This window comes from Dipodomys spectabilis, unplaced genomic scaffold, assembly GCF_019054845.1.
Source record: "Dipodomys spectabilis isolate Male_0828 unplaced genomic scaffold, ASM1905484v1 ptg000599l, whole genome shotgun sequence".
Taxonomy (NCBI): domain Eukaryota; kingdom Metazoa; phylum Chordata; class Mammalia; order Rodentia; family Heteromyidae; genus Dipodomys; species Dipodomys spectabilis.
The window spans coordinates 122,757-134,553 of NW_024871276.1; the positions used below are offsets into that span (position 1 = coordinate 122,757).

The 11,797-nt window shown below is 46.9% G+C and overlaps 1 pseudogene; it reads left to right on the forward strand.

Moving 5' to 3' along the window:
• The first annotated feature begins 10,078 nt into the window (after positions 1 to 10,078).
• LOC122100732 lies at positions 10,079 to 10,855 on the forward strand (annotated as a pseudogene).
• Positions 10,856 to 11,797: the final 942 nt, after the last annotated feature.

Here is an 11,797-nt window from a genome sequence, read left to right on the forward strand (position 1 = left end):
CACCAGTCTTGAATGAAAAAGGGATAGCACCCAAGACCTGAGTTCAAGCCTCAGGACTGGCACCAAAAAAGAAAAGAAAAGAAAAGGAAGGGAGGGAGGGAGGAAAAATGAGCCAGTTGAGATGGGCACAGGATGTTAGGGAAGAACAAGTGGGAAACAGACCTTCGATCCACTCTGCTGAGAGCTCCTGCTGGTTATTAGTGCCAGCTGGGAGAAGAATGCTGGCAGGCAGTTGTCAGACTAAGGAAAGCAATTTCTGCTGTCTGTTCTGAAAGGTCTGGACTGATGGGTGATCTCTTCTGGACTGAGAATCCGTTATTAGTCCAGGACTCAATAAACCGCCACCACCTGCGGTTTCCATCGCAGCAAATACATGTGCAGTCTGTCTTTTAGCGGCTACTATGACAGACCATGACAGGGTCCGCTCACTGTCGGGGCTGGGGGAGAGAGACTCATTTTGCTCTGTACTAGTCATGTTCTTGCTTCGAGCGCCTTTTGATATTTCACCTTTTATAGTGCCATTTACGGACACTCTTTATTAAACAACTCACCCCAAATCCTTAAAATGACAAATAAACAACAACAAAACCCCAACTAGCACAGGCAGCCCTTTCTCAAGAGCTGAGGTAATGCTGAGACTCCATTGCAGGCCTTATATTCTAACACAGGAGGTAAGACACAAAGAAATAAAAGCATAAATGAGGGCTAGGATGTAGCGCAGTGGCAAAGCTCTTGCCTAGCAAGTACAACATCCCGGGTTCAATTCCTAGCACCAAAAAAGAAAAGATGAAAAAAAATACAGCTTTAAAAAAATGTAAACAACTATCACTCTGCTCGTGACTGTTGCTATAGAAAAAAAAGAAAACATACTCGGAGAAGACATTCGTGCAGCGATCTGTGCAGGGCATTGCGCAGCTGATTGAGTGATATAAATATTGGGAGTGGAGTTCTACATTAGAAGAGTAAGTATAAAGGCCCGGGGGTAGAGAGAAGTAAGAAAACCAATCTGCTATAGCCTGGGAACAAAGTGAAAAGTTATAATAATGGGGATCAGAAGCAAAGCCAGGAGCTGGGTCATGCAGGGCCTTTTAGGACACAGTGAAGATTTTGACTATAAATAATGAGAAGCTGCTGTGTGGTTTTGAGCAAGGGGAAAGATGCCTGACTTAAGAAAGACAGCAGCTCCCGCTACACTACAGTGGTAGAGCTCATTCCATACTCTGGGCTGGGAAACTGTTGTAAAATTTTAGTGGAAAAAAAATGGTGATGGGAATAGAGAGATGTGGCAAGATTTAAGACAGACTTTGAAGACGGAGTTTATAGGATTTTCAAGAGCAAAAATAAAATCATTAAGGGGAATTTCAAGGCCTTTAGCATGAGAAATTCTGTGGCTGGGGGAGTTGGGGGCGTTCTGTTGTTTGAAGAAGCTGTGCAGACAGACATATTGGTCCCCATGGATGGCAAGAATGGTTAACTAGTCATTGACAGACAGAGTAAATACCTTAGCACCTGGCCTGAGTGGGAATGGGGAGAACTGAGGTAATTCTACATATGTGCCCAACATCCCATGTCATCCCAGGGCTCTCCAGTGGGGTGGAGGTTCAGTTTCCTGGCTTTCCTCCTTCCTGGCTTGGTTCCCCCCCGCCAGCTCCCCATCAACTGGCCAGGTATAAGTGGCACATGTCTGAAATCCCAGCCCTTGGGGGTCCAACATAAGCCAGAATCAATGATAACATCAAGTTTCTTGTAAATCCTTCTTTTTTTTTTTGTCAGTCTTGGGGCTTGAAGTCAGGGCCTGAGCATTGGCTCTGTGCATTTTTGCTCAAGGCTAGTATTCTACTACTTTGAGCCAAGTGACACTTCTGGTTTTCTGGGGGTTCATTGGAGATAAGAGTTTCATGGATTTTCCTGCCTGGGCTTGGCTTTGAACCTCAACCCTCAGATCTCAGCCTCCTGACTAGCTAGGATTACAGGCATGAGCCACTGGTGTCTAGCTCTGTATAACCTCCTTATTCATAGCTACTGCACATCTCACTGGTAATATAACTTCACTATATAGCCCAGGCTGGCCTCAAGTTCCAGTCTTCCTGCCTCAGTCTCCCAAGTACTGGATTATGGACATGTGCTACCACACCTGGCTGACATATTTTGAAGGTATGTGTTTGGGTCATTCTTTCTCCTTGCCTCACGACAACAGTATCAGGATCAAGATGAGTAGAATGTTGTCGTCTACAATAGGAATCAGGTGGGATGATTATAATAAACCACCCAGCTGCTGGAGCTCTCCAGCCTACTCCCCGGACCAAGCCTCAGCACCATGAGGAGCTCAACTCTCACCAAAAGCTAGCGGGAAGAGAGACCTGACTGCTAGGCACTGGGGCTCGTTTTCATATCACAGATGACTCATAACGGTTGAGATACATCTCTGTGGTGGGAATGGGTGGGAGGAAGCACATGCTGCCTGGGGCCTTGGTTTGCACAAACACTACTTGGTAGTGAACTGAACTCAGCCAGTAGGAAGGTGGGATCACATTTTCTCCCTACAAGATCACTAGTGCACAGTCCCTAGGATGGGGGACACAGGTGCCCACAGCTGCAGGTGCCATAGGGCTCTGGAGATGAGGCACAGGCTTTAGGATTCCAATCTGGGATCCAACCTCTGCGAGACTATTTACTAACTGGTGACTTGAGGCCTGCCAAGGAGCCTCTTGCAGCTGAGGTTTCTCAGAACTTAGTGAAGACAACAGCCTTGCTCATAGGGTGGCTGGGGTAAGCGCCAGCAAGGGGCAAGGCAGGCATGCGCCCATGTAAGTTTCACTCTGTGCTCAACTATGGTAGCTGAAGGCAAAATCTGCCACCTGATCCATTAAAGCCTTCAGAAGCTGGGCATGGTGGTACATACCTATAAACTCAGCCACCATGAGGTGGAAGCAAAAGGATGGCAAGTTTGAAGCCAGCCTCAGCTACAAAACAAGGCCCTGTACGGAAGACCAAAGGAACCAGGTGCCAGTAGCCCACACCTGTAATCCTAGCTATTCAAGAGGATCTCAATACCAGCCCAGCCAAGAAAGTCTCCAATGAACCACCAGAAAACTGCAAGAGGAGCTGTGGCTCAAAGTGGTAGAGAGCCTTGAGCAAAAATTGCTCAGGGACAGTACCCAGGTCCTGGGTTCAAGACTCATGACTGACAAAAGACCAAAATACAAACACACAGATATAACTTTAAGAAATAAGTTCAATCATTCTTGAGGCACGAAGAATCATCCCTAAGAGATAAAAGGTGACTCCTAGGAGTCATTTTGGGCCGTTTGCTTCCAGAGGCCCCTAGAGCTACTGCATGAGAGCTTCTTAAGCATGTCTTACACCCTGTATCATTATTCAATGTGGGAATGAAGAGAAGGATAACAAAGCATTAGATACAGGCTTTGTAAAGTGCTCTTGTGTTCAGCAGCTTGGTGGCAGAACCCCATCTTCCTAGGCAGACGTAAGTAGCTAATCAATCACCATGTCACACCCCACAATTGTTCAGGGGGCAAACTAATTAAAATTTGAAGCCTGTGATTTTCATCTTAATCTCTTTTTCCCATTAAGTTTTGATCAATGCCCACAAATACAATTTAGCAGAACTTTTCATTTAGATAAATGACTGACTGAGGTACCTAATTAGTCTGTTTGTTATGAACCACTTGATAACTAAAATACGTATGCTAATTATGGGGGGGGAAAACACAGACTATATTTTTTAAGCATTTGATTAGTACAAAAGCTGTGTCCTTGTTACCAAGTGAAATCCCTGGCTGTGTTTCACTCACCCATTGTTCCAACCTGTGGCTCCTGACTTTCAGTAGTCAGCAGCCAGTGTGCTGTGGAGGTTAGCAATGCACTTGGAAAATGTCTTCATACCTTTCCCAGAACTGTAAGAGCAGGAAGCAAAATTGTACCACCTAAGAAGGTTCCATAAGCTTCTCACCTATCTGGAGACTTCTGAAGGGGGAAAAAAAATAGCAGGCTAGAAATCATATATTGCAACTAAGAAAAACCAAATGTGGGGGTTGATGTGCAGAAGGATAAACTTGGCCATTAAGTCCACTGCCAAGGTAAAGGGGGTTATGGCTTTGCTCATCAGGGAACAGTCATTTGGTCCCCATCTTCCTTATCAACTGTGGCAATATTCCTCTGGCTTCCAAGTTTCACCGCTTCTATTTGAATGTCCCTGTCCTCAAGTTCCTTTAAAGAACTCCTAAAGGGGGCTGGGAAAGTGGCTCAGTGGTAGAGCGCTTGCCTTGCATGCATGAGGCCCTGGGTTCGATTCCTCAGCACCACATAAGCAAAAAGAAAAAAGCCAGAAGTGGTGCTGTGGCTCAAGTGGTAGAGCGCTAGCCTTGAGCTGAAGAGCTGAGGGACAGCGCCCAGGCCCAGAGTTCAGGCCCCACTACCGGACCAAAAAAAAAAAAAAAAAAGAACTCCTAAAGGGATCTTCATTTCTAAAATAAAAATCAGAGGCTATAGCCATTGTTTAAAGGGCCTGCCATCTTTTCAGCCCCATTTAAAAGGCTGAGAAGATCTCCTGCCATTAATGAAAACTATTCAATAAAGATTTCCAGCTAGCCATGACCCAGCCACAGCAGGGCCATCTGCCAGGTGACAAAGATGGGAGTCAGGGCCCTGCTGTTATTGGCCGACCTTTATACCCTGCTGCCCGTACCCCCCCCCCCCCCCCCCGCCCCATTTCCTTTCAGGCACACATTTGATGGTCACAAAGTCCTGGCCATGAGCATCATCATTTCTCACACATTGCATCCACCTTCTCACCTGCCCAGAAAGACCCTCTATGGGGCTGCATGACTGGCTGCCCCTCCTGCACACCTCTCTCTCCCCTTTCTCCCTCAGCCTCCCCCCACTTAGGACAACCCCTCCTCTGCTCCCCACCCCCTTCAAGCCCCTGGCTGCTGGTCAGACCAGGCAACAAGAAGGAAGAAGAGGCAGAGCATAGGCTGCGGAGACCAACAGTTCTTACTTAGCTTGCAAAGAGCTTCAGGGCAACCAAGGAAGTGATGTAAACTCAAAACCGGAACCGGAAGTCAGGCATGGAAAAAAAAACCAGGGCGCGGCCATGTTGGGTGTGGCAGGACCAGGAGCCTCCATGTTGTGTGTGGCGGTGTTTTTTGTTTTTGTTATCCCCCCCTCCCTCCCCACACACCCCTTTCAGGTTCTGAACTCTCAGCTCAGCAAAGACTGACCTTCTTCTACTCCATCTTCCTTTCTGTCACCCCATCCACAAAATGAATGTTTTGGGGAGGTCCTTGCTGGTACCCTGCACTAGAACCCAATGGAAAAAGATGGACTAATAATGGACCATTGTGCAAATATTGCAGAGTATACTTAGAAAGGCCTATAGGTACTATTGAAGATTTTGTCTGCTAATAATAAAGTTTCCAGACATCTACTGAAGAAGGACTGACCCCCACACACACTGGGAGCAACTGCCCCTCCTCCTCCCACTGGGGAGCAGTGGGCCTGAGGAGCAGGAGACCTGGGAGAGCTCATGGGCATAGGTGGGCTGAGGATCTAGGGAAGCTTTCTGATTCAGGTTACTTGAACTAGAATCGAACTTGAACTACAATTCTGCCCTGCAGAATATAGGAAGGAGGGAAGAAGGGAGGGATAATTGGGAGATGGGTGGGTGGGTGAGTGGGTGGTGGTTTGGGTGTGTGGAATGTGTGGAGCTGGAATGATTCCTAAGTTTCTGGCCTGGTACCACATGCTGAAGTAGAACACAAAAGGAGATTTGTGGAAAGGTTTGGTTTTAGCTACATTGAGTCTGTGGTAGAGGATCTCAGCAGGCCAATAGAGGAGCTTGTGGGAGCTCTTAAAGGAAAGGCCTGAAGTCTGTGTCTTAGATTCAAACACACAGATGGAGCAGAGGCTAGTATTCTGAGGCCCAGGACACGGGTCAAGAATTCCACTATTTAAGGAGAGGGAAAAAGAAGAGCAGGAAAATCAGGAGTAGCAAATGAAATTGCAGGGGCCAAAGGAAGAAAGCTTCAGGGAGGTGAATTTTATTTTATTCAACTGGGTCAATGTGAGAAATTTGTGAGGTGAAGCCTTGGGAAATACTATGTCTAAACTAGAGGCAGATCATTGTAATAGAGGGAGAATGTGCTAAGGAATGTGCTATGGAATGAGAGAGAGGTTGGAGACAAATGAACATCTAAAAATCTTCCAAGAATCTGTGAGGAAATGTAAATGACAGTGGAAGGCAAATGCTAATGAGTTCTTAAATTACCATCATGTGTCACTTAACAACGTTCTATGAAATGTGCCATTGGGCAATAGCATCATTGTGCAAATATTGTAGGGTATACTTGCAAAGTCCTAGATAGTATTGAACATTTGTCTGCCAAGTAATTTTTCCTCCACAATCTGCTTATCTAGAGTTTCCAACATTCTTTCTACTGCTTCACACCATCACCCACAGACTCACCTCTTGCTTTCACACCATGAACAGTGATTCTTGAATCATTTAAACCAAAAAAACAGGAGACTCTTTGTCGTGGTTAAGTCCAGTTTTCTCTGACCACAAATCGTTGTGGTGCTGAGAGGGAAAACTCTACCTCTGGTCTTCAATCCATGTCTTTCAGAGTGTCTCCCTATCTGATCTAGTCCCTTCTGGAATTTTTTGTTCATCTCAGCAAAGGAGAGTCTTAAACAGCTTCCTTCACTTTGTTGCTATTTTGAAAGGCTGTAGCTATGGTGGATGGAAATGTGCACTGACTGATTCTCCACCTTTGAAGTCCTGGATCACTTTTAATTTTGTTTTCAAATCAGTTACCCAAAGTGGCCTCTTACTGGGAACCTTGGCAGTGCATTTACTATGCTTAAAGTCAGTGAGAAACAAAATGCGAGATTAAATCAAACACAAAGCAATCAAGGGAGTCAGTCAACAGGAGACTCAGGAAGCTGCTGCTGGCCATCACCATATGGACACGAGGTCTGTTGATGGCACAAACATTATTATGTAGTAGTGACTGTTGTTTTCTAAAGTAGAGAGTCACAAGCTTGTTGAATCACTGATAGCAAAGAGTGATTTTTTTAAATGTTGATTAGCTCATAGCCAAATCAGCCTACTCAAATGAACTTTATGAGCATGACTCTGTGTCTGTGTCTGTGTGTGCGCGTGCGCACGTGCATGTGCACTCATATACACAAGTGAACACATCCATCCATGCAAGCGTGTGTGCTGGAGCTTGAATATAGAGAGCCTGAGCATTGTATATGAACTTTATGGCTCAGGGCTACTCTAGCCACAGCTCCACTTCTGGCTTTTTGCTGGTTAGTTGGAGATAAGAGTCTCATGGACTTTCTTGCCTGGGCTGGCCTCAAACCATGATCCTCAGCCTCCTGAGTAGCTGAATAGCCACTGACACCCAGCTTAGGATAACTTTTAAGAAGGCAGGGTTAAGCCAGACACTGGTGGCCTCATACCTAGAATCCTAGCTACTCAAGAGGTTGAGATCTGAGGATCACAGTTCAAAGCCAGCCAAGGCAGGAAAGTCTGTGAGACTCTTATCTCCAATAAACCACCAGAAAAACCAGAAGTGGTACTGTGGCTCAAGTGGTGGTAGAGTGCTAGCCTTGAGCCTAAGAGCTGAGGGACAGCACCCAGGCCCAGAGTTCAAGCCCCATGACTGACAAGAAGGAGGAGGAGGAGGAGGAGGAGGAGGAAGAGGAGGAGGAAGAGGAGGAGGAGGAGGAGGAGGAGAAGGAGGAGGGGGAGGAGGAGGAGGAGGAGGAAGAAAAAAAGAAGGCAGGATTAGTAGGGTAGATGCAAGGCACAGGTAAGGGAGATGACTTCAGGCAGTCACCTTGAGAAAAGAAGCTTGGAGAGCTGTGGTGTTGGGCAGGTTGTGCACTTCACAAATCCAGGGGACACTTTTCCTTCAAGGTCTTCTTAATCTTGAATAGTAGCCCAAACTGTTTCCTGGAAGATGGTAGGGAAGAGCCTTGAGGAGAGGATGTTTCTTCTTAATTCGCACAAAATGGCTAGAGCAACTGTGAGTAGAAGCCGTTGCTGGAAGCTGAAATACTTTCTATTAATAACAGAAAACTGTAACTCTTGCATCAGGTTCTTTGGCTCGATGGTCTCCAACTCTCCCAGAGAGGGAGCCCCTCTCTGGTGCATGGTGCAGGGGTTAATGAGGTGTTTCTAGGAGAGGCTGTGGGGCGTTCATGATCATTGGAGAGCCTGCAGGTCCTATCCGTCTCCAGAGCTACTCAGAGGCTCCATGCATCGCTTGGGTGCCGATTCCACTGCTCACGTCTGGAGGCCAGTCAGCCCATGGTTTATGTGCAACTTTTCCAGGGGAGATGGGCAATGGGTGATGGGCAATGGGTGATGGCGTGATGACCAGGGGCCTGCCTAAGGGATAGCTCAAGGCCATGGTAATGAGATATCTAGATTCCTGCTCAGAATTGCTGTAGGTTATGGTGGTAAGATGTCTAGAGGCCTGTCTACCGGATGGCTCAAGGCCATGATGAGGCTTGCAGGGCTTCTATCGGTGAGGCCTTTGCCCTGCTTGCCTAGCCAGGCTCTTTTTCTGCTCTCACTGTCTTCTGGTATGTTCTGTGCCTGGAGGAAAGGCGCTTGTGATGAAGGAAGAGAATAAAGTCTCACATCTGAGGTTAGTGGGAAGGTACCTGGAATGATTGGAGTTGGGGGAGAAGGCAGAGAAAGACAAGCCAGGTTCAGCATTGTGGGTCCCCAGATAATGACTCCTCCTTAGCCCTAACATGTCCTAAAGCTAGGGAGACAAGACAGAGGCCTTCTTCACAGTATGGGTCAGGAGAGAGTAGATGGGACTGTACCCTGCAGATGGCCAGCAATTAAGCAATGCCAGCCATTGGTCCTGGCACCTATACCCAGCTTCTATTTGCCATCTGTGTACTATTGCTACCCTCCTTATCCCACTTTAAAAATACTTTTTTCTGCTGGTTGCCGGTGATGCATACCTATAATCCTAGCTGAGCAGGAGGCTGAGATCTGAGGATCACAGTTTGAGGCCAACGCAGGCCTCAAAAAAAGCCAGAAGTGAAGCAGTGGTAGAGCACTAGCTATAAGCCACAAAGCTCAGGGATAGCACCCAGGCTCCAAGTTCAAGCCCCAAGAGTGGCACCAGAAACAAAAATAAAACTTCTTCTCCCTGGAATCTGGTTAAGTGCTCCCTTAACACGGGCTCATCAGCAGTCATGATATTACAAGCCCCGGGGAGTCTGGGTGCTAATCAGCATCGAGCTGGATGCCCTCGGGACTCTTGGTTCCCAGGCCCACTAAGACCCACAGATTGGGCCCTGGGATTTTGCCTTGTACTGAGCCTTCCCCAGGTGCATTTGCTGAGCTGCCGACTGGTGGAGGGAATGCCTGGTGTGAACAGGGTGGGGCTACCTGACCGAGCTTTATCCCCAACATCAAGTCTTCATCTTCACAGGGAGCATCATTGAGCGACAGGACCCCCAGAGTCCCCCCATGTTGTCGATGGAACCGTCAGTGCTCACATTAGTTCTTTCTCTAGGGGTACCTGGCAACTTGTTTAGGGAGCTTGTCTAGGGTCCCTAACAGAGTAAGCAGGCAGCTAGGGATGATCTCAACCCACTGTTAACCTATCAATGGTGTCTCTTTCTGCAAACTTGTGTGTATCTCTTTCGAAAGTCATTGAGATGCTGTTTTCTTGGAAAGTGTCTTTAGTGATGGTGGGACCAGAGGCCAGCTCGAAACTGCATCAGGGACCGGACTCAAGCCTATAATGCTAGCTGCTCTGAAGACTAAGATCTGAGGATTGCAATTCAAAGCCAGCTGGGCAGGAAAGTCCATGAGACTCTTCATCTCCAATTAGCCACCAGAAAAGCAAATCAGAAATGGTTCTGTCTCATCTAGTCAAGCAAACCTCCTAACAATGAAAATAACCAGGATGTAGAGAAGGCCATGATCAAACGATAAAGGAATCAATCCTGAAGCAAAAAGTATGATGACTAGAAACAGTGAGGATATAGAAAAACTCCTTTTGGGTCTCTGACTAGCACCATGGAGGTTGGCAAGAACAAACACCTTACAAAAGGTGGCCAAAAGGGACCCAAGAAGAAAGAAGTGGATCCATTTTTTCAGCAAGATCAGGATGGTATGAACGCACCGGCCATGTTCATTTTAGAAAATATTGGACAAACATTAGTCACAAGGACTCACGGAACCAGAATCACATCCAATGGACACCTAGGCTGGGTGTTTGACGTGAGCCTTGCTGATCTGCAAAACGATGCAGTTGCATTTAGAAATTCAAGCTAATGACTGAGGATGTTCGGGGCAAGCACTGCCTGACCATCTTCCATGGCATGGAAGCCATGTGCTCTGTGGTCAGAAAGTGGCAGATGATGGGAGCTCAGGCTGAGGTGAAGGCTACAGCTGGTTACTTGCTTCATCTTTTCTGTGTTGGTTTTACTAAAAAAAAATACACCACAACAGTCAGATCCAAGAGACCTCCTACGCTCAGCATCAACAGGTCCGCCAGACCCAGAAGAGGATGATGGACATCACGACCTGAGAAGTATAGACAAGTGACTTGAAAGAAGCAGTTGATTAATTGATCCCAGACAACCCTGGAAAAGACATAGAAAAGGCTTGCCGGTCTGTTTATCTGCTTCATGATGTCTTCATTAGAAAGCTAAGCATGCTGAAGAAGCCCAGGGAAAACTCATGGAGCCCCATGATGACGGCGGTGGTTCTGGAAAAGCTACTGGGGACGAGATGTATGCTAAAGCAGAGTGAGCCGATGGATACCAGCCACCAGTCCAAGAATCCCCTTAAAGCTCAGAGTTTTAGTAGTGACAAATAAAAGGCCTATTTGTGATTGGGGGCGGGGGGGGGGGAGAATATAGAAAAACTCATCACCAATCAACAGAATCTCACCAGCCTCTGTAGAACAAGCATCTAATACTTGCTGCCGTCTTCCAGCCTAAGCCTCATAAATGTTGGATTTCTGCACAGGCCACCCTTCCCCCTCCCTGTCCCCACCATCCCCTCCCCCCCCCTCCCCCCCCCCCCCCCCCCGTCCCAGCCTCTGCCTGTTCTTTCCAAGGGCCCCCTGGGACATGTGCCTTCAGTTATACACACTGCATCCCAGATAACCAAACAGACCTCAACTAATTGAAGAGAATTGCAATTCTGCACAGCACGCTCCCTGACACATGTGGTCAGAAACAGAAAGATGACAGCATATCTTCCAGGTGCTCAGAAATGAAGCCGCACAGCTTTGCTTGTTGGATGGGTCAAAGAGGAAGCCTGAAATGAGGACAAAAGTGAACAAATCAAAGTTTTTGACACAGCTATGCAATGCTGGGGGTAAAAAAAAAATCCACGGCCTCAGTGCATATGTTAGAAAGAAAAGAAAAAGAAGGAAAACTCCCCAATCAATCATCTCACATCTCACCTCGAGAGCCTAGAGAAAGAAGAATAAAATAAACCCCTCACACACAGACGGGAAGGAATAATAAAGAACGACATCAGAGAAATGAAAACCGAACACAGTAGCAAAAGACACTGGAAAGGCTGGCTCTTTGCAACAATGACCAGGAGTGGGAACAGAACCAAGGCTATTTCTCCAGATTCTCCAGCACAAAACAAGAGGATAAGGAAACACTAAAAACAACTTCACGCAATGTGAAATCGATTGTTTGGATGGCCCAGGAACTATTAAAGAAGTTGAACTTGTCATTTTAAATCTGCCATAAAGGAAATCTCCAAGCCTGG